At 45.2% G+C, this 23,160-nt stretch overlaps 1 long non-coding RNA gene and 1 pseudogene across 1 annotated transcript; both read left to right on the forward strand.

The window, feature by feature from the left end:
• The first annotated feature begins 390 nt into the window (after window positions 1–390).
• On the forward strand, window positions 391–10,406 carry LOC135965070 (uncharacterized). Its single transcript, XR_010577905.2, has 2 exons — window positions 391–7,248; window positions 8,131–10,406. It is a non-coding gene; the product is annotated as an uncharacterized lncRNA (long non-coding RNA).
• A 4,892-nt stretch (window positions 10,407–15,298) lies between these two features.
• Window positions 15,299–21,443, forward strand: LOC102135501 (double homeobox protein A-like; annotated as a pseudogene).
• The last annotated feature ends 1,717 nt before the right edge of the window (window positions 21,444–23,160 follow it).

Raw genomic sequence — 23,160 nt, forward strand, 5'->3', positions numbered from 1 at the left:
TATCTCTTCTATATTAAACTCTGGTTAAAACAGGAAATGGTTCAAGTGCCCATGGAAAATATGGTCACTCTATTCAGGGCAGTGGTAAAATTCTGTCCTTGGTCTCTGGAAAAAGGAACCTTAGATGTAGACCTGTTAAAACAGGGAAGGGTCCGAGTAACCACAGAAAATATGGTCACTCTATTCAGGATGGTGGAAAAATACTGTCCTTGGTTCCCAGAAAAAGGAACCGTATATGTAAAAGTATGGGATCTTGTTGCAGAATTCCAGGAGCTGGTCTTGACAGGGAATTCTGTTCCCGTCACTGTTTGGGGTGATTGGGCCTTGGTGCAAGCCATCCTAATACCTCCTCAACTTTCCTCTCCCGCATGGCCTTCATTATCTGATCAGCCTCTCCCTTTGACTACTCCTCCCCCACCTAAGGATGCTGAAAATTCAATATCTAACTCTGGTGACTTTGGCTTAACGTTACCTCCTGATGATCTTACCTCTTTTCACAAAGAGCCAGTACTTGAAGCTCCCTCAGCCATGACTCACACAGCCCAGGACCACAAACATTTCCCTCTTCAAACCTTTGCAGCATTTGCCTCTGGGCATCACCTAAAGGCTCTGGGACCAAACTACAATTTACCTGTAATTCTTCAGGCCTTCCCCCATTCACTTCAGCCCCTCACCCTCCTGTTGTTTCAGTTCCTCAACTGGTCTGCGTCGCCGCTCAGTCTTACTTTTTTTTTTTTTTTTAAATTATACTTTAACTTCTAGGGTACATGTGCACAACGTGCAGGTTTATTATATATGTATACATGTGCCATGTTGGCGTGCTGCACCCATTAACACGTCATTTACATTAGGTATATCTCCTAATGCTATTTCTCCCCCCTTCCCACTCCCCACAATAGGCCCCTGTGTGTGATGTTCCCCTTCCTGAGTCCAAGTGATCTCATTGTTCAATTCCCACCTATGAGTGAGAACATGCGGTATTTGGTTTTCTGTTCTTGCGATAGTTTGCTGAGAATGATGGTTTCCAGCTGCATCCATGTCCCTACAAAGGACACAAACTTATCCTTTTTTATGGCTGCATAGTATTCCATGGTGTATATGTGCCACATATACAGTCTGTCATTGATGGACATTTGGGTTGATTCCAAGTCTTTGCTATTGTGAATAGTGCTGCAATAAACATACGTGTGCATGTGTCTTTATAGCACCATGATTTATAATCCTTTGGGTATATACCCAGTAATGGGATGGCTGGGTCATATGGTACTTCTAGTTCTAGATCCTTGAGGAATCGCCATACTGTTTCCCATAATGGTTGAACTAGTTTACAGTCCCACCAACAGTGTAAAAGTGTTCCTATTTCTCCACATCCTCTCCAGCACCTGTTGTTTCTTGACTTTTGAATGATTGCCATTCTAACTGGTGTGAGATGGTATCTCATTGTGGTTTTGATTTGCATTTCTCTGATGGCCAGTGATGATGAGCATTTTTTCATGTGTCTGTTGGCTGTATGAATGTCTTCTTTTGAGAAGTGTCTGTTCATATCCTTTGCCCACTTTTTGATGGCATTGTTTTTTTCTTGTAAATTTGTTTGAGTTCTTTGTAGGTTCTGGATATTAGCCCTTTGTCAGATGAGTAGATTGCAAAGATTTTCTCCCATTCTGTAGGTTGCCTGTTCACTCTGATGGTAGTTTCTTTTGTGGTGCAGAAGCTCTTTAGTTTAATTAGATCCCATTTGTCAATGTTGGCTTTTGTTGCCATTGTTTTTGGTGTTTTAGACATGAAGTCCTTGCCCATGCCTATGTCCTGAATGGTATTACCTAGGTTTTCTTCTAGGGTTTTTATGGTATTAGGTCTAACATTTAAGTCTCTAATCCATCTTGAATTAATTTTTGTATGAGGAGTAAGGAAAAGATCCAGTTTCACCTTTCTACTTATGGCTAGCCAATTTTCCCAACACCATTTATTAAATAGGGAATCCTTTTCCCATTTCTTGCTTTTGTCAGTTTTGTCAAAGATCAGATGGCTGTAGATGTGTGGTATTATTTCTGAGGACTCTGTTCCATTCCATTGGTCTATATCTCTATTTTGGTACCAGTACCATGCTATTTTGATTACTGTAGCCTTGTAGTATAGTTTGAAGTCAGGTAGCGTGATGCCTCTAGCTTTGTTCTTTTGGCTTAGGATTGTCTTGGCAATGCGGGGTCTTTTTTGGTTCTGTATGAACTTTAAAGCAGTTTTTTCCAATTCTGTGAAGAAAGTCATTGATAGCTTAATGGGGATGGCATTGATTAATAAGCTAATAAATTTAATAAATTACCTTGGGCAGTATGGCCATTTTCACGATATTGATTCTTCCTATCCATGAGCATGGTATGTTCTTCCATTTGTTTGTGTCCTCCTTTATTTCACTGAGCAGTGGTTTGTAGTTCTCCTTGAAGAAGTCCTTCATATCCCTTCTAAGTTGGATTCCTAGATATTTTATTCTCTTTGAAGCTATTGTGAATGGGAGTTCATTCATGATTTGGCTCTCTGTTTGTCTGTTATTGGTGTATAAGAATGTTTGTGAGTTTTGCACATTGATTTTGTATCCTGAGACTTTGCTGAAGTTGCTTATCAGCTTAAGGAGATTTTTGACTGAGATGATGGGGTTTTCTAAATATACAATCATGTCATCTGCAAACAGGGACAATTTGGCTTCTTCTTTTCCTAACTGAATACCCTTTATTTCTTTCTCTTGCCTGATTGCCCTAGGCAGAACTTCCAACACTATGTTGAATAGGAGCGGTGAGAGAGGGCATCCCTGTCTTGTGCCAGTTTTCAAAGGGAATGCTTCCAGTTTTTGCCTATTCAGTATGATATTGGCTGTGGGTTTGTCATAAATAGCTCTTATTATTTTGAGATACGTTCCATCAATCCTGAATTTATTGAGTGTTTTTAGCATGAAGGGCTGTTGAATTTTGTCAAAGGCCTTTCCTGCATCTATTGAGATAATCATGTGGTTTTTGTCTTTGGTTCTGTTTATATGCTGGATTACGTTTATTGATTTGCATATGTTGAACCAGCCTTGCATCCCAGGGATGAAGCCCACTTGATCATGGTGGATAAGCTTTTTGATGTGCTGTGGGATTTGGTTTGCCAGTATTTTATTGAGGATTTTTGTATCGATGTTCATCAGGGATATTGGTCTAAAATTCTCTTTTTTTGTTGTGTCTCTGCCAGGCTTTGGTATCAGGATGATGTTGGAATCTTACTTTTTAAAAATAATTTAAGGATGCTTGTACTCAGTATCGCCCTACTTCTCCTTATGTTAAAATGGCATTGCAGACTTTTTGTATGGAGGTCACTTTACTTCCTTTAGACTGGCACCTTTTGGCAAAAGCTGTTCTGACCCCATCTCAGCATTTACAATTTTGTGCTTGGTGTTCCGAAAAGGCCTATCTGCAGGCTCAGCTATATCAGACTAATGGCACTCTAATTACTCAGGTTCAGCTCACAGGTTCTGATAGTTTCTCTGACACTTATGCCCAATTAGGCTTTGATACTCTTACCATAAAACAAGTAACAAAGGTGTGTATGAGAGCTTGGGATAAGTTTCGCGCCCCAGGTAAAGGTCCTGTTTCTTTTACTACTGTTAAACAAGCTCAATCGCTTTTACTACCTAATATCGTTTTAAACAAAGCAGGTAAGACACATAGCGCTGGGATGGGCTTCGGCGGTCAAAAGGCCACTTACTGGATTAATGTAATTAATTTAATTTATAAACAATGGCCCACCTGCACCATACACATTCAAGGAAAAAAGTTTGAAGGCCTGGTAGATACTGGTGCTAATGTTTCTGTTATTTCCTCTAGTTTATGGCCTTCCTCCTGGCTTAAACATCCCTCTAACATGGGACTAGTAGGTGTTGGAAAAGCTGAGAGCTTTTATGAGAGTACATTTATCTTGCCTTGCACTGGCCCTGATGGTCAAAATGGTATAATTCAGCCCTATATCATGCCAATTCCCATTAATCTTTGGGGTAGAGATTTAGTGGCACAATGGGGGGCTGAAATTAATATTTCACATAACTCTTATAGTGCCCCCAGTCAGCATATGATGGAAAACATGGGGTTTGTTCCTGGGCTCCGTCTTGGTCCAAGCATGGAGGGATTACTAAACCCCTCCCAGTTACTATAAAAGAAAACAGGGCTGGTTTACGTTATCCTTTTTAGTGGCGGCCACTGCCATGCCCCCTGATCCTATCCCTTTACAATGGAAATCTGACACACCCGTTTGGATTCAGCAGTGGCTGCTTTCTAAAGAAAAACTGTAGGCTTTAACTCAATTGGTTTCTGAACAGTTACAACTTGGAAATATGGAACTCTCTCTTTCCCTTTGGAATTCTCCTATGTTTCTAGTAAAAAAAAAAAAATCAGGCTAGTAGTGGATGGTAACCTATTTAAGGGCCATTAATGCTGTAATTAAACCTATGGGAGCCACCCAACCCGGCATGCCTGCCCCTGCTTTAATACCTAATAATTGGCCTCTCATAGTTATTGATCTTAAAGATTTTTTTTATATTGCTTTACATAAATCAGATTGTGAAAAATTTGCTTTTACTGTACCATCTGTCAATAATCAGGAGCCTGTAGCTCGTTATCAATGGAAAGTACTTCCTCAGGCAATGCCGAATAGCTCTACGAAGTGCCAGCTTTATGTTGGACAAGTGCTTTCACCAGTTCAAGCCCAATTTCCTCAGGCCTATATTCTTCATTATATTGATGATATTTTAATTGCTGCCCCCTCTGATAAAAAACTAATTGACTGTTATCAAGTTTTGAGCCACTGTGTTACAGAGGCTGCATTACACATCACTCAGTATAAAATTCAACAGACTACTCCTGTTCAATATTTAGGAATGGTCGTCGAAAAACAACATATTCAACCTCAAAAAGTTCAAATTAGGAGAGATTCCTTGAAAACTTTAAATGACTTCCAAAAGCTTTTGGGTAACATTAATTATTTAAGACCTACTTTAGGTATTCCAATCTTTGCGCTGTCTAACTTGCTTTCTATGCTGCAGGGAGATTCCAATCTCCGCAGTCCCAGGACTTTGACTCCAGAGGCTTTACTAGAACTGGAATTCATAGAGGAAAGAATCCAGACTGCTCAGTTATCTAGAGTATTTCAGCTTCTGGTTTTCACTTCATTACACTCTCCTAGTGGAATAATAGTTCAACATAATGATTTAATGGAGTGGTGCTTTCTTCCTCATTCTGTGCCAAAAACTTTGTCTGTTTACCTAGATCAAATAGCCACTCTAATTAGACAGGCATGGTGTACAATACTTAAAATTTCCAGGTTTCATCTGAATTTAATTATAGTTCCTTTAAATTGGCTCAAAGTTCAGGTTGCCTTTCAACATTCAGTACTGTGGCAAATTCACTTGGCTGATTTTATTGGCATTATTGATAGTCATTAGCCAAAAAACAAATTGTTTGATTTTATAAAAATGACTTCTTGGGTGGTCCCTCGATTAACGAAACATCAGCCCATTCCTGAGGCCATTACAGTGTTCACTGATGATTTCAGTAATGGCAATGCTGGTTATATAGGTCCTACCGACAAGCTTATTTCTACCCCTTATACCTCTGCGCAAAAGGCAGAATTAATTGCTGTAATTATGGCCTTACAGGATTTCCCCAAACCTTTAAATATTGTTTCTGATTCTACTTAACGTGGGAAAGAGGATATGCTTGTGTTTCACCAGGAGATCATCAAAAAAAAAAAAAAAAAAAAAAAAAAAAAAAAAAAAAACCACAGAGAAAAGACATCTGTATCAGAGACTGCCCTCAGACGTGGTGAGATCTATGCCAACTCCTTAAAAGCTGGCACACCAAATCACAATGGGTCTGATTCAATCCTCTCTGATGATAATGGAGACATATCTAACTAATCCCACTTCTAATTACCTTTCTTTTTCTCCTTACAAACCTAAAAATCTCACCGTTTCTATTAGCCTGAAAATACCATCCCTCTGTTCTTCTCTTCCCCCTTCAGCACTCAATCTCGCTTACAATGGGCTTTATTTAATGATTCTCCTCCTTATACCTTCTGTCTCACCAGTTTTCTCTCACACTGATTTACCTGCTACACAAAATTATTCTTCTTGGGCTTATGTGCCTTTTCCTCCACTTATTCGACCTCTCACTTGGATGGATGCTCCTGTGGAAATCTACACTAACAATGGTGTGTGGATGCCTGGAGCTACAGATGGCTGTTTCTCTGCTCAACCAGGAGAAGGCGGCACTGCATTTAATGTTACCATGGGTTATAAATACCCTGCTCTGTGTCTCAGACATGCACCTGGTTGTATCCATCTAGAAACTCAAATCTGGGCTGCTTATCTTCCGAAAAGATCAGCTGCAGAGGAACTGGGACATTTGGTCTCTGGCCTCTCCCTTTCTCCTTTAAAACAAATGAAAGGGGGAGTAATGGGAGATACCCCATCCTTTCAATATAAACCTGCAGGAAAACCATGCCCTAAACATTTTGAGGGCCCATCTAAAACTTTAATTTGGGAAGATTGTGTTAATTCACATGCAGTAATATTAAAAAATGACTCATATGGTTTAGTAATAGACTGGGCACCAAAGCGCTATTTAAAAAGCAATTGCTCCTCTGGCAGAAAGGAGTGCCTGGAGGCTACTTATTTTATTTCTTTTCAGGAAAATGAGAATCATCATTCTACTTTGCATAGGAGGTTCAGCTCATTCTTTCCCTTAAAATGGGAAGATAAAGGCATTACCCGCCTGAGGCCTCATGAGATACTCCCCATTCTGAGCCCAGAACACCCAGAACTTTGGAAATTGGCTATTGCTATGTCTGAACTGCGAGTATGGGAAGGGAAACTATTCTGTCTGTTGTCCCCACTACCAACCCCATCTGTCAGTATCAATATAGATCCAGACATTCTGCTATACTTACCTCCAACCTGACTGTTCCCATACAGAGTTGTGTTAAGCCTCCTTACATGCTGTTAGTGGGAAATATCAAAATTTGGATGAACAATCAAACTGTCCAATGCATTACCTGTCATTTATACACTTGTATAAACTCTCATTTTGACTCCAGGAAAAGTGTAATGTTGGTTCGAGCTCGAGAAGGAATCTGGATTCTGGTAACTTTGCCCAGACCTTGAGAATCCTCCCCCTCAATACAGTTAATTAATGAAGTGTTACGGCGAATTCTAAAAAGATCTAAGAGGTTTGTTTTCACTTTAATCCCTATGATCATGGGCCTAATTACAGTCACTGCACTGGCCACCACTGCCAGAATGGCGTTACGTCAATCTATTCAAACGGCTCATTTTGTTAATGTTTGGCAAGCCAGTTCCATCCAAATGTGGAATTCTCAGCAAGATATTGACCAAAAATTGGCTAATCAAATTAATGATTTAAGACAGTCTGTTATTTGGGTTGGAGATCAGGTAGTGAGTCTTGAACATCACATGCAAATGCAGTGTGACTGGAATACCTGTGATTTCTTTTGCTTTTTTTTTTTTTTGAGACGGAGTCTCGCTCTGTCACCCAGGCTGGAGTGCAGTGGCGGGATCTCAGCTCACTGCAAGCTCTGCCTCCCGGGTTTACGCCATTCTCCTGCCTCAGCCTCAGGAGTAGCTGGGACTACAGGTGCCCGCCACCTCGCCCGGCTAGTTTTTTGTATTTTTTTTAGTAGAGACGGGGTTTCACCGTGTTAGCCAGGATGGTCTCGATCTCCTGACCTCGTGATCCACCCGTCTCGGCCTCCCAAAGTGCTGGGATTACAGGCTTGAGCCACCGCTCCCGGCAATACCTCTGATTTCTATATCACCCCATATTCCTCTAATGAGACTGATCCTCATGGGAAATGGTCAATGACACCTTCTGAATAGGGAAGATAATTTATCATTGGACATAACTAAATTAAAGAAACCAATTTTTGAAGCCTCTCAAGCTCACTTATCCATTGTGCCTGGAGCTGAGGCGTTAGATCAGGTGGCAAAAAATCTTTATGGATTAAACCACACGACTTGGATTAAGTCTATTGGGAGCTCCACTGTAGTAAATTTTGGAATTATGTCTCTCTGTTTAATCGGCTTGTTTTTAGTGTACCGGACCAGTCAAAGAATCCTGCGTCAAAATTGAGAGAATGAACAAGCCTTCATTGCCATGGCACATTTATATGAAAAGAAAGGGAAAGATGTGGGAAGTCAGGGACCCTGAAAGGAGGGACCAGCTGAAGCCATGGCACAAGAACATAAATTGTGAAGATTTCATGGACATTTATTAGTTCCCCAAATTAATACTTTTATAATTTCTTACACCTGTCTTTACTGCAATCTCTGAACATAAATTGTGAAGATTTCATGGACACTTATCACTTCTGCAATCAATACCCTTGTGATTTCCTATGCCTATCTTTACTTTAGTCTCTTAATCCAGTCATCTTTGTCAGCTGAGGAGGATGTATGTCACCTCAGGACCCTGTGATGATTGCATTAACTGCACAAATTGTTTGTAGAGCATGTGCATTTGAACAATATGAAATATGGGCACCTTGAAAAAAGAACAGGATAACAGCAATGTTCAGGGAACAAGAGAGATAACCTTAAACTCTGACTGCTGGTGAGCCAGGCGGAACAGAGCCATATTTCTCCTTTCAAAAGCAAATAGGAGAAATATTGCTGAATTCTTTTTCTCAGCAAGGAACATCCCTGAGAAAGATAATGGGCCCCTGAGGGTAGGCCTCTAAATGGCCCCTTTGGAGGTGACTGTCTTTTACAGTTGAAGCTGAAGGGATGAAATAAACCCCAGTCTCCTGTAGCATTCTCAGGCTTATTAGGACGAGGAAATTCCCACCCAATAAACTTTGGTCAGACAGGTTGTTTGCTCTCAAACCCTGTCTCCTGATAAGATGTTATCAATGACAAGGCATGCCTGAAACTTCATTAGCAATTTTAATTTCACCCCATCCTGCAGTCCTGTGATCTCGTCCTGCCTCCATCTGCTTTGTGATATTTTATTACCTTGTGAAGCCTGTGATCTCTGTGACCCACACCCTATTTGTACACTCTCTCCCCTTTTAAAAATCACTAATAAAAACTTGCTGGTTTTACGGCTCAGGGAGTATCACAGAACCTGCTGACATGTGATGTCTCCCCTGGACACACAGCTTTAAAATTTCTCTCTCTCTTATTTCTCAGACCAGCCGACACTTAGGGAAATAGAAAAGAACCCCCATCAAATATCAGGGGTGGGGTTTCCCCTGATAGGAGGCCCAGGACATCTGGGCTTTGTGATGCCTTCTCACACTAGGAGTTGGAGTTTACCACCAACTACTATTGGGAAAGTTTGACTTGGTGATCCAGGCATAAGGCTGATGATGCCACACAAATGCCCAAGGGCCTGTGGTGTGCCTGACACTGTCCTGGGCAGTGGGTGTAGAGGATCAATAATCTTTCTCTTCATGAGAAAGGAAGCTGTATTGGGCTAACCAGGCATCTGGCCACAAGTCTAGGTCAGTGTTGATGGGCTCTGGCAAGTGAGTCATCCCAACTAATTCCCCCTCCTCCAGGTTATCATATCCAGCCCAGCTCCAGAAGTGAAAGAGCTGGCTGCAGATTGCGGAGAGGCCAGATGAAAATGCTTTTGCTCCCCTCAAGGGCTGCAGAGGGGGCTCTTGCAAAGGGGGTCATCGAGCTGCAGCTTCTTCTGCTTCCAATCCAGAAAGAGCCTGATGGATTAATCAAGGTGTCCTGGGAAAAGTTTTGAGTTCAAAGAGACAATTCCCTCCAGGAACTCCAGAAGAATTTTGTGTGGCGTTTAAAGAGTAAGAAGCTGCTGGGTGTGGCAGCTCACACCTGTAATTGTTGTACTTTGGGAGCTACAGGCAATACAGTGAGATGCTCCCCACTACAAAAAAAGCAAGAAGATCCCTCTCATTACTCCTACTTGAGAGATGTGACTAGAAGGCAGAAAGCTGGCTGTCAATGGGGGAGTCTCTCTCTTCAGGCAGAGGTAGGGCTGCTTCCTGGGACAGAGGCGTAGATGGTATTTCTGGCTCTGCAGTTCCTGATGAAGACATACTGGGACACCCAGGCTAATCTTTGGCAAAACTGGGAGCTGAACTCAGGAGTCCCTACTGCCAGCCTCGCTGATGCGATTCCCCCTCCACTCCCCCATGTGTCTCGCTCCCTAGCTCCCTCCCCACCAGCTTCCATGCCAGAAGCCCCAGCTGGCTGGTGGAGAATGTCTTGCTCCTCAGCAGCTGGGATTTTTAAGTATTTATAGGAACATGGAACAGATTAGTGGCTGACAGGCCCAGGGAGCATGCAGGCCCCTTCCCAGAGGTCAGCAGCTTCACTCCCATTTCCTGCACCCCATCCTGATTTGACAGAACCTCGGATGACAAAGATGGAGTAGGTGAGCAAGGTATGGGGTGGCAGCCTCCACAGGAACTCAAAGGATGTATTTGTCCATCTGCCCCGGGCTCAGCTTTCATACTGCGAGTCACTCACATCCCTCTATCCTAGCCGGAGCTCACCTGTGTGCCCACACAACCAAGGCCACACTGAATCCAAATGCACACTATTCGAACTCTCGACACTTTCACTGTCACACTCACATGTGTACACACATGCTTTCTAAATTCCACAGCCATGTGGGTGCTCACAGGCTCACACCTTTGCACACACACAGGCTCGCTCACAGACCTACTGGGGCCCAGATTCCGGTCATTCCCCACAGGTCTTAATAAAGGTTCTGGGAGGGAAACTTGTTTCCTGTCTAAGGCAGGGTGGGAGTGTGTGTGTGTGCTGGGGGGGGGGCTATGAGAGTGAGTGTGAGAGTGCATGTATGTCAGTGTGTGTGTGTGTGTGTGTGTAAGGAGCAGGAGTGACTGGGTCCTGAGTTTAGGGAGTGGGGAAGAGAAAGAAGAGATGGAGAGAAACGTGGACCAAGAGACACTCAGAGCTGACATCCTGGAAAGGAAGCCAGGCTGAGATAAGAGCAAGGCAAAGAAATAGACACTGACAAGGATCAAGCCAGGGCAGGGTAGGGACTGGGGACAGTGCCCGCCCCCATGAAAAGCTGTCACATTGTTGCTCTGGTGGCCTGTGACAGCAGCACCATCTCCAACTGGAGCCTCCCCTCTCTGGATTTTGTCATTGTAACTTTGCTTTGCTACTTGGGCAGCCAGGAGTGGTGACAGGCAGGGAATATGGTGCCCAGAGCAGCCAGCCATGCCACTCCAGCCTGGCTGCCAATTCACCTGTCACTGCCCATCTCATCACCTGTGGCAGGTGCGGAGGGTGGGGGGGGAGGGCGGTGCAGATGAAACCAGCGATCAGCTTGGCTACCCTTGCCTCCTAGTGCCACAGTGGAAGCTAGGGGAGCAACTGGTCTTCCTCCCCAAAAGGTGGGCAGGGTTAACCAGACTTTGCCCAGGTCACTGAAGCCTGCAGCTGAGCTTGGGGAGAACGGGCCAAGTCTCTGCTCCCAGGCACCCAGGAACTATTGGAGAGAGACAGGAACCCGCATATGAGACAGGGGCTTAAGGAGGAGGTTGGAGAAACATGCTTTTGGCATAAACCGGGGGTCCCTCTCTGCGCTCACTGAGCCAGCGGCCTGAGCAGTGCTGAGCCTGCCCCTGGCCGCGTTCACCTGGGACAGCGCCTGAGCGGTGGCCGATCCCACCTGGATGTCCTGGGCCGGCTCCCACCCCATGCCTGCCGTCCCCGGCCGCAGTGGGGAGAGGCTCGCGCTGGTCCTTGCCATGCTTGGCGGCGGGCTCGGGGTCCCGCGTCGCACACGCCCCACCAGCCCTAGCCACCGCTCCGGAGGAGGGAACACCCCGGGCAGCCGTTCTGTGCCCCGACGGCTGCGAGCAAGTCCCAGGACCGACTCCGCAGCAGCAATCTCCAGCTTTGTTCGTGGGTCCGGGAAGCAGAGGCCAGCGCTGGCCACAGTCGTGGGCGAGAAGAAGGACGCCAGGAGGCCGGGCCTGTTGCCAGGCACCCCACTTGCGCGCCGGGCTTCTCCATGACAGCTGCGGCCCGGGTTGCCTGGGGCCGGGGGCCCCGGCGCAGTCCGGCAGCGAGGAAGGAAGGCGCAGCCCCAGTGAGGAAGGGGCAGGGTTGCGGCTCCGGCCACGGGGCGGGGACAGAGAAACTACCCCGGCGCCGTCTGGGCGCCCAGCTCCGTTCCCGCCGCTGCCAAGAGACACCGGAGAGCATCGGCGGCTGGGGTACCACAGAGCCCTGGAACTCACCAGGCGGCCTCGCTTCGCAAAAGCCTGAGACGGGGCTCAGCTAGGCGGCCACGCTCCACCCCCGGCGGGCGGCGAGACTCGGATTTCGCGGTGGTTTTAAAATTATGTCCTTGGAGCCCAGGACGCCCGGAGGAGCGTTCTGCGCCCCTCCGGTCGCGGTCTCCGCACTCAACCGACTTCCAGGGCCTCGGCGGAGGGGCAGAGGGGCGGGCACCGGAGTCTCACGGAGTCCCACGGAGTCGCAGGTCCTCAGCCTGGGGCCTGCCCGCTACGCTTCGGATGCGGGAGGGTATTCCGCCTCGCTGCGCTGCTCCCTGGGGGCCGAGGCGTGTGCTGCAGGCAGGAGCTGCGGCTCCGAGGCTTCCAGGATCCCCCGCCCCACCATCGATCGAGAAACGCTGGGGGCTTCGAGGTCGTGGCTTCCGGAAATCCGGTTACTGAGCAGAGTTAGGGGGTCAGGTTTGAAAGGGATAGCGCCCCGGGTTGTAATCACCACCCGGCCCGCCGCTTCCGCAGCCGCGAGTCTAGCGCGGAGCGGTTGGGTGGACCAAGCGGGTGATGCGCGGACAGGCAGCGGCTCCGCCTCGTAATCCTTCTCCGACCCGGTCCCAGGGGCCGGCCCCACCTTTCCCTCAGTCAGGCCCCCAACCCAGCTCTCTCGATCCCCACCATCCCTCCAGGCCCAGTTCGCTTCAGAGGCGCGAGACCCGGAAAACAAGGAAGAAGCGAGCTCAGCCTCAATCCCGGTCCCCACCCCACTTTCGGGGCCGCTGCGCAGGAGAATTGAAGGGGGCGGACCCCGGATTAAAGCCACTGCCTTCCCAGCCTCGCGCCCCTTTCCTTCTGTCCGTGATGATTTCTTTATTGTCAGGCCAGGGCCAGGCTCCCAGCGCTGCCGGGACTGGGCGGTTGGGAGGGGGTTCTGGAGCCCACGCCTGGCGTCGGCGGGGGTCACCCCAGGGCCCTCGCAAATGCAGGGGGAACAGCTGGTTCCCGCCGGGGCGGGGAAGCGTGGACGGCGTGGGCTCAGGCGCCTGGCAGGCACGCGAGGTCTCTAAGGCTTGGCCACTGTCACGGGTCCTGTGGTTGTTGCTTCCCCCCTCGCCACGCCCTTCTCCTGGGACGGAGATTTATTCCCTGGCGTGTGTCGGGAACGTGGCACCCTTGCAGGGACGCCCCCCGGAGTGTGATGCGGGGACTTTAAGATCAGACGCTTGGGGGCGGGGCTGGGAAAAACTGGCGGAAAATATTATAACTTTACTCTCAATGCCAGGCTGTTGTGGAAGCTCCTGGGACAAGCCGTGGAAGTCCCCGCAGGAGGCTTCAGCGATATCCTAGGCTGCTGCTCAGTCAGCCAAGCTCTTATCCATTGACTCACAAGCGCAGCCTGGAGGAGGAGGCCGCGCTGGACACGCCGGCGGCGCCTTTGCCCGGAGCAGCCTGGAGGTGTGGTGCGGCCGCGCTGGGAGCTGTGTATTGGAGGCTGGACCTGGGCACCCGAGGTTGGGCGGAGTGCAGGAGGTGGGCTCAGGGTTCTCCAGAGCATTCCCCTGAGCTGACCCGCAGGACTGCCTGGCCAGTAGGCACGGGGCCCGTGCAGTGACCTGCGGCCCCGAGGCTGGAGCAGCCGCTGCAAACGCCGCGCTGGCCCCAAACACTGAGTCCTTTAAATGTTTTAATTAAGAATAATTAATAGGGCCCGGCGTGGAGGCCTAAGCCTGAATCCCCAGCACCTGGCGAGGCCGAGGAGGGAGTATCCTTTGAGCCAAGAGGTTCAAGACTAGCCTGGGCAACACAGTCAGACTCCATCCCTACAAAACAAACAAACGAAAATAAAACAAACAGAAAACCAAATTAGCCGGGCGTGGTGGCGTGGGCCTGTGGAGGCTGAAGCAGGAAGATGGCTTGCGACCGCACCACTGCACACCAGCCTGGGCGACAGAGCAAGACCCTGTCTCGAAAAATGTCTATGTCCGGGTAAATGTATAGATTTAAAAACTATTTTGAAGGTGGCCTTTTTAATTTTCAACTGACCACTCTGGAGGAGACGCCTGACCCGGAGCGCTTTCCCTAAAGTTCGGTACCCAAAGTGCACCTTCACCCTGGTTGGGGTCTCTGCCTTCTGCCAAGCCCTACCTCCTGCAGAGGTGGGCTCCATGGTGTCTCCCGCTCCGCCCCAACTGGATAATAGTGTAGAATTATACCTGATGTAAATGACGAGTTGATGGGTGCTGATGAGTTGATGGGTGCAGCACAGCAACATGGCACAAGTATACATATGTAACAAACCTGCACGTTATGCACATGTACCCTAGAACTTAAAGTATAATAATAATAAAAATAAATAAATAAATAAATAAAAAATAAAATAAAATAATTGCTAATTATTTTGGTATTATAAAAAAAAAAAATTTTCGGCCGGGCGCGGTGGCTCACGCCTGTAATCCCAGCACTTTGGGTGGCTGAGGCCAGTGGATCAGTTGAGGTCAGGAGGTCGACACCAACCTGGTCAACATGGTGAAACCCCATCTCTACTAAAACTACAAAAATTAGCCAGGCGTGGTGGTGGGCGCCTGTAATCCCAGCTACTCAGGAGGCTGAGGCAGGAGAATTGCTTGAATCCGGGAGGCGGAGGTTGTAGTGAGCCGAGATGGTGCCACCACAATCCAGCCTGGGCAACAAGAGTGAGACTCCATCTCAAAAAAAAAAAAAAAAAAGAAGAAGAAAAAAGAATTGTCAACCAGAAGGAGCGGCAATTCAGAAGCACGCTTAAGCCAAGTCCTCAAGACTAGAAAGCATGGAGCAGGGGAGGTGTTTTGAAAGGTAAGGACAAAAGACTGTGGGCATGGATGGCTGAATCCGGGAATTAGCATCGTAATTTGTTGAGAAGGAGGCCGTGCTGTGTTGCCAGTTATTAATGGGTTTAACTGGTTGATCCACAGCCCTACTAGTGGCCTAACCAGTAGTCCAGGGCCCGGGAGGATTTGCAAGTCATGTCAGAATTTGATTGCAGTTCCTTCCACTTGGCATAAGGAGATACCATCAGCCTGATTGGGAGGGTCATGGTGAGATGGAGCCTGCTGAGGTGGCAGCGCTGAGCTGATCATGGCCACCAACCATAGAGCGGGAGCCTTTCCTGCCCCCTTAACCGCAGCTAACATCAAAAGCACTGGTATGAGCTGTCTATCTGCACTGGAACCTGAGTTGGTCTTTGTCTGTGATTACGATTCTGCTGCGTTTATTTTGCCAGTTCATTATCCAGCCCTCAGAAATCAGGCCTCCCAAATTTAGCAGGTGCTGGGGAGGACCCAGGGAGTGGCTTGTGGGGGCTAGCTGGTGAAACTGCCCTTTCCTTTCTGTTCTATGGGTGTGATGGTGTTTGAGAAATATGGGACTATGGTTTAGGTGCACTTCACATGTGCAAAGATGGAGAAAGCACTCACCTACACATTTAGGCTCAGAATATTGATTGAAACATTTTGAATGATCAAAAATAAAATTTTATTTTTAAAGTTTCTCTTTGAGATTTCGCTTAAGTTTTGGTAGATATTCTTAAATTTTAGTGACCTCAGTTTGGGAATTAAGTAAGCCAAATATTGTGTCCTTATTATTAGTTATATAGAACTGTGCCTTAGACTTTGTTAGAAACTTCTGCTTCACCTTGACTGACTCATTTTCCATTTCTGGTTGTACAAAATTAACTGACACTTTAATGCTGTGGCCACCTTTAAATAAAGTACGGTGTGACAAAAAAATACAAATGTTTTCAGAGATAAATGCATTCTTTGACATCTGAGGTTACAGCAAATCTATTCTTCTCCTGCTTGCTTGTTCAGAGTTGTAATATTTGCTTTGGTGTAGAGCTGAAGACATAAATTGGTAACCAGTGGAATTATATAGCTTCAGACTTTATTTATTTTCACCATTTGTTTCACTCATATGCAAATTTATTCTGTACCAGGAAATGTCAATTTAATTATATTCCACAGTACATGGTGAATCACTTATATTTAGTCAAGTTGTAAATACACTAGAACCATATAAGCTCACAAAAATATATCAGCACATGATGGGTAAGTGACTTTTCCCTGAGAAAGCCTATCTGTTTAACCTGCATGATCTCACCGCTTAGTGTTTACTTCTTTAGTCTACATTTGTTTCTCAGTTTTGAGTACAATCGTGATATGAAGAGACAAGTGAAATCACCACAATTTTGTTTTCCAAAATGTGAGACTATGCAAATACTGAAATGAGATTGAATATCCAAAATATCAAACCACAATTATGACTTTGCTTTACTTTTTGCCCGTTTAAGTGACATGTGGCCCAGAATAGTTGGTAGGTATTCCTACCACAACCTTGTTTAGAATAGTGGTTGGCTAAATATAAATTTTAGAGATGAAGTTTGTTCTATACCCGGATGTCAATGTGATTACTATGTCCACTTTACTTTCTTTAAAATACATATTTTTCTTACTTTTCACTTTCTTTTTCTTCTTGGTTGATTTATTTTGGCTCAGGGATTTTTTTCCTTATGATCTCAAGAAATTTTTCTCATGTAAAAAGACATAATCGTGCCAGGTGTGGTGGCTCATGCTTGTAACCCCAGCACTTTGGGAGGCTGAGGCGGGTGGATCACCTGAGGTCAGCAGTTTGAGACCAGGCCGGCCAAAATGTTGAAACATCGTATCTACTAAAAATACAAAAAAATAGCTGGGTGTGGTGACAGGCGCCTGTAATCCCAGCTACTAGGGAGGCTGAGGCAGGAGAATCACTTGGACCCAGGAGGCAGAGCTTACAGTGAGCTGAGATCGTGCCATTGCACTCTAGCTGGGTGACAAGAGTGAAACTGTTTCCAAAAAACAAACAAACAAAGAAACAAAAAAAACAAAAAAGATCTGGAATACAGAGAGAAGCATAATGCTTTGCAGGTCATGGATGTAATCTTTCTTCTAGGAAAAATTTCTTTCAGATGTGACCAGAATTGGAAACATATTCCCTGCTGTCAGATAGCACTGGCTCAGGAGATGAATGAGGAGGAGCCTACAGGCTACCTCAAGGATAAGAAGCAGCAAAAGGCAAGCACAGGGGTGGCATGCACTCAGACTAGGGCTGCTCCTTCCTGGGCAAGTTTCAGAAACTCACTGACAGTTAGAGCTTGAAGCTTCCATAGAGATAAATGCCCATGTTTTCCAGATGGGAGAACTGATGCTTAGAAAGGCTGAATGACTTGTCTAAGATTTTGGGGCCAGACAGGGATCTTATTTCAGTATTTCTTGCATGAAACCATTCTACTTTCCACATTTCTAATTTATAACTTTTTAAAGGTCATTGTAAAAAGGAAATAACATAAACATCAAGTCTGGAGGCTAGTGGTGGGATTATTCACATTTATTTTTCCACTTGACTTGATATTTCAGGACAATAGTGATGCTTAAGTAATACTGAAATTATCCTGGGAATATAAAAAATAATATATCTGTTTACATTTTGGTGTGGGATGAGTAGAATCTTGTTTTCAAATTCCTTATTTGAAAGGCTATTAAGAAGAATAAACTCTCACTTAACAGTTTTCTAATTCCTTGGTGGTATCCTCTGTCCTTTGGTAATGTGAAAGTAGAGCACACTTTTCTATTTTTGTTCCTGCCGCACCCCTCATAAGGTGAAGCATGCATAGAGCACTCCTAGGGTCAGCGTGAGCCCAGCACCAGCTCAGGCTGCCAATGCTCCAGAGTCAGATTCCACCTTCCACTTAAATGGCAGCCACAGGTAGACATGCCCATCACAACCACCTCTGTGCGTTCATAATCTCTGTTTATTCTGCAAGTGATTTCCACGTGGAAAATGGCACAGTGTTTCTCAGAAGACAACTGCATAAAAATCAACATACTTCAAATTCACAGCAAATAATCAGATAATTGGTGAAACTACTTACCCAAACGATAATTGTAAATTATGCCTTCTGAATATATTTGTCATAAACTTGGAGTAAGGAACCCTCACAGACACAGAACAATTCAAAAAATGCAAAGCTGTTTGTTAAAATACTGGTGCTTTTGGGTAGAAACCCTCATCCATATCCTGGTAAGGGTTGAAGTTGCACAGGTGTTTTCATTTGTCAAAATCCAGAAAACCATAAGCTTTAGATTTGTGAATTATGTTGTATTATATGCGATCTTTCTTTTTAAAAATGAGCTGTCAGTGGTCTCCCAGACAGCAGATCAGCCTCCAGGAATCTCTTCCAGCATGACCAAAGACACCTTTTCACACAAGATGGTAGCAACAAATTATAGGTGCAATCACACCAAATTCACAGAAGATCAATTGAAAATCCTCATCAATACCTTCAATCAGAAACCTTACCCAGGTTATGCTACCAAACAAAAGCTTGCTTTAGAAATCAATACAGAAGAGTCCAGAATGCATGTTTAATGCTTCTAGGACTTTTCAGTGGGTTAGTCTAAAAGGTAAGTGTCTTTTAAAATTTTTAATAAAAATTTATCATTTGTAAGTAAACCTTTCTGTTAACAGTCTTGATTAGAGGATTTTAATTATGCTCAGAGATCATACATCTGTATCTTCTTCTACTTCATTTGAAAAGTACCAGTTTTCAATGTAACACCCATAATGAGGCAGAGTCTAGCTCTGTCGCCCAGGCTGGAGTGCAGTGGCACGATCTCGGCTCACTGCAACCTCCAACTCCCAGGTTCAAGCAATTCCCTACCTCAGCCTCCAGAGTAGCTGGGATTACAGGCACATACCACCACACCTGGTTATTTTTTTGTATTTTTAGTAGAGATGGGGTTTCACCATCTTGGCCAGGCTGGTCTTGAACTCCTGACCTTGTGATCCACCCACCTTGGTCTCCCAAAGTGCTGGGATTACAGGCATGAGCCACCGTGCCCAGCCTTTTCTTTCTTTCTTTCTTTCTTTTATTTGAGACGGAGTCTCGCTCTGTCGCCCAGAATTGAAGAGCTAGGCACAGATTCCAGAAAAGACCAGAACCTGACTTTAGATTCAAGCCAGAGCCATGGGCAAGATCAACCTGGTGTGGAGTTTCAACGTAGAGAAGCCAGACGGTGTCATACCATCTATAGCACCTCTCAATTACACACTCTTTTCAACGCATTTATGAAAACCCATACCCTGGGATTGATTCCAGAGAACAACTTGCTGAAGAAATTGGTGCTTCAGAGTCAAGAGTCCAAATTTGGTTCCAAAATCGAAGATCTAGATTTCATCTCCACAGAAAAAGAGAACCTGTTGTGTCCTTAGAACAAGAAGCCCAGTGGCAAGATTTCTGAGGGACTTCAAGGTACAGAAGATACACAAAATGACAGCAACCTCACTAGCACTCTCATTTCTCTAGAGTCAGAGCATGGTGAACACGGTCAAGTTCAGTGTATTTGATATTATCAACTTAGTCCCCAACTCTCTCTCAGAGTCTTTCTGGGAATCCATCCTGCTGAAAGTGCAAGCTAAACTTTCTGAAGATGGTAAAGAACTTAGCTGGGTGTGGTGGCTCACGATTGTAATCTCAGCACTTTGGGAGGCTGAGGCAGGAAGATTTGCTTGAGCCCAGGAGTTTGAAACCAGTCTGGGCAGCATAGTAAGACCCTGTCTCTATTATAAAAAATAAAATAAATAAAAAGGACTGTAGGAGGTCGAGACAGGTACAGGAGGCACCACACTACGCTATTGACACAGCCTGGATCCAGAGTTCAGCAGAACTTGAGACAATGAAAACAAATTTAGTAATAATCATTTTTCAATCATCGCAGTACTTATTGATTTGGACAAAAATCAGTTAATGTCAAACACTTAAAGTGAAGCTGCTCTGCCTATGGAGTAGCCATTCTTTTATTTCTTTAGTTTCTTAATACATTTTCTTTCACTTAAAAAAAAACCTTATAGTTTGATGAAGAATGACATATATACCTCATCTCAAAGAATCTTCTCACACACACTTATTAATTACAAGAGGAAAATCAGTAATTTTGCAGCAGAGAAATATGGCCAACTCCACCTTAACCAAGTGGCTTAAAGTCACGGCACCAGTAATGGCACAAACCAATGTGAGATGCTTCCTGATAGGATACACTAAAAAGGGCACAGTCTCTTCTGCATGTTGCTGACAAAAAGTGGGTAAACTGAAACTGAAACCAATAATTAGACAATGTCAAGCAAACACAAATTCAGGTTGACAGTCTGCAAAGTAGCATCCACGTACTCTTCAGCAATGGATTGATCCTAGCTACTCAGGAATCAGAGGCAGGAGGATTGTTTGAGGCCAGGAATTCCAGATCAGCTTGGGCAACATGATGAGACCCCATCTCTACAAACATCTTTTTAAAAATGAGCCAGGCCGGGCGCGGTGGCTCACGCCTGCAATCCCAGCACTTTGGGAGGCAGAGGCGGGCGGATTACGAGGTCAGGAGATTGAGACCATCCTGGTTAACACGGTGAAACCCCGTCTCTACTAAAAATACAAGAAATTAACCAGGCATGGTGGCGGGGCGCCTGTAGTCCCAGCTACTAGGGAGGCTGAGGCAGGAGAATGGCGTGAACCCGGGAGGCGGAGCTTGTAGTGAGCCGAGATCGCGCCACTGCACTCCAGCCTGGGCGACAGAGCCAGACTCCGTCTCAAAAAAAAAAAAAAAAAAAAAAAGAGTCAGGTGTGGTAGCGTGCATCTGTAGTCTCAGCTACTCAGGAGCCTGAGGCAGGAGGATAGTTTGAAAACAGGAGATGGAGGCTGCAGTGAGCTATGATCGTGCTACTGCACTCCAGCGTGGGTGACACAGCGCTTTCCTGTTTCCAAACAACAACAACAAGAAAACAAAAAAATGGATAGAATAATGACAATAAAAATGGAGAAAAAGTAGGCTGACTCAGGAAATGCTTAGAAAGTGTAGCCATACCTCAAAGATATTGTGGATTTGGTTCCAGACCACCACAATAAAGTAAATTTTGCTATAAAGTGAGTCACACAAATTGTTTTGTTTCTTTGTGAATTATAAAGTTATATTGACTGGGTGTTGTGGCTCATGCCTATAATCCTAGTACTTTAGGAGACGGAGGTGGGAGGATCACTTGAGGCGGAGGTTGCAGTGAGCCAAGATTGGGCGACTACCCTCCAGCCTGGGCTACAGAGTGAGACTCTGTCTCAAAAAAAAAAAAAAAAAAAAAAAAAAGGCCGGGCACACTGGCTCATGCCTGTAATCCCAGCACTTTGGGAGACCAAGGCGGGTGGATCACAAGGTCAGGAGTTCAAGACCAGCCTGGCCAAGATGGTGAAACCCCATCTCTACTAAAAATACAAAAAATAACCAGGTGTGGTGGCGTGTGCCTGTAATCCCAGCTACTCTGGAGGCTGAGGTAGGGAATTGCTTGAACCTGGGAGTTGGAGGTTGCAGTGAGCCGAGATCGTGCCACTGCACTCCAGCCTGGGCGACAGAGCTAGACTCTGCCTCATTATGGGTGTGACATTGAAAACTGGTACTTTTCAAATGAAATAGAAGATACAGATGTATGATCTCTGAGCATAATTAAAATCCTCTAATCAAGACTGTTAACAGAAAGGTTTACTTACAAATGATACATTTTCATTAAAAAATACTTATCTTTTAGACTAATCTGCTGAAAAGTCCTAGAAGCATTAAACAAAACAGAAGCAGAAAGCACCTTGGTGCCATAACTTTGGGTTCTCCATATCATCACTCACTACAAGGAACCAAAGCTTCTTGGAGAAATGGCTGCTTTCTGACTGCAGGCAGGAAATGTGCAAAATCAGTCTAGATCATCTTGTCATACTGGAAAGCAAGGGCACTTTTATACCCCCCAGGGTCATGTCCATAGGCTCCAAGAGGCAACTTGAAGGAGGTCCCACTATCCAAACACGAACGAATATAAGCATCAGTAATAATGATGACTACAAGCCAGGCACGGTGGTTCACACCTGTAAGCCCAACACTTTGGGAAACTAAGGTAGATTGATTCCTGTAGCCCAGGTGTTCAAGACAAGCCTGGGCAACATGATAAAACCCTCTGTCTGCCAAAAATAGAAAACAAAAAAATTAGGCAGGCATTGTAGCATGTGCCCATAGTCCCAGCTACTTGAGAGGCTGAGGTGGTAGGGTCACCTAAGCCCAGGAGTCTGAGGCTGCAGTGAGCTGTAATTATGCCACTGCACTCCAGCCTGGGCCATAAAGCAAGATCCATCTCAAAAAACCCCAAACAAACAAAAATAATGATGATCATGATGATGATGTTGATGATGATGGTGATGACTGCAATGAGCAGGTGCACACCTGATATGTTTAAATTGTCAGGCTTATAATGATATTAACGCATGCGGTCAATAGAATAAATACATCATCCAGATGTTCGAATTAGCATAAAAAGACTACAGTATTCCCCCTTTATCTGTGTGGCATACTTTGGAAGACCTCCAGTGGATCTCTTAAACCATGGATAATACCGAACCCTACATTAGCACTTACCACACACTGTGGCTGTAACTTTTGCAGTTTGAGGTATAAAAGCAAAACTAGCAAGAATGTATTTTTCCTTTTCCACAATTTTACAGATAGAAGATTAATTCTTACCCTAGATGTTAGCAACCTCAGCATATTATTTTCCTCATTAAGTGGGAAATTTTCTTCTTTTCAGTTACTGAAAGCATTTTCAGGTTTTTCTTTTGCATATCTGAATTGCCAACATCACTACTCTTGCATTTTGGGACGATTACTAAGTAAAATAAGGGTTACTTGAACACGGGCACTGCAATACTAAGCTAGGTCCATCTGATAACTTAGATGGCTGCAAATGTCTAATGAGCAGGAAGCAGGAAGCATGGATCTGCCAAGCAA

Source organism: Macaca fascicularis, chromosome 9, assembly GCF_037993035.2.
Source record: "Macaca fascicularis isolate 582-1 chromosome 9, T2T-MFA8v1.1".
Lineage (NCBI taxonomy): Eukaryota > Metazoa > Chordata > Mammalia > Primates > Cercopithecidae > Macaca > Macaca fascicularis.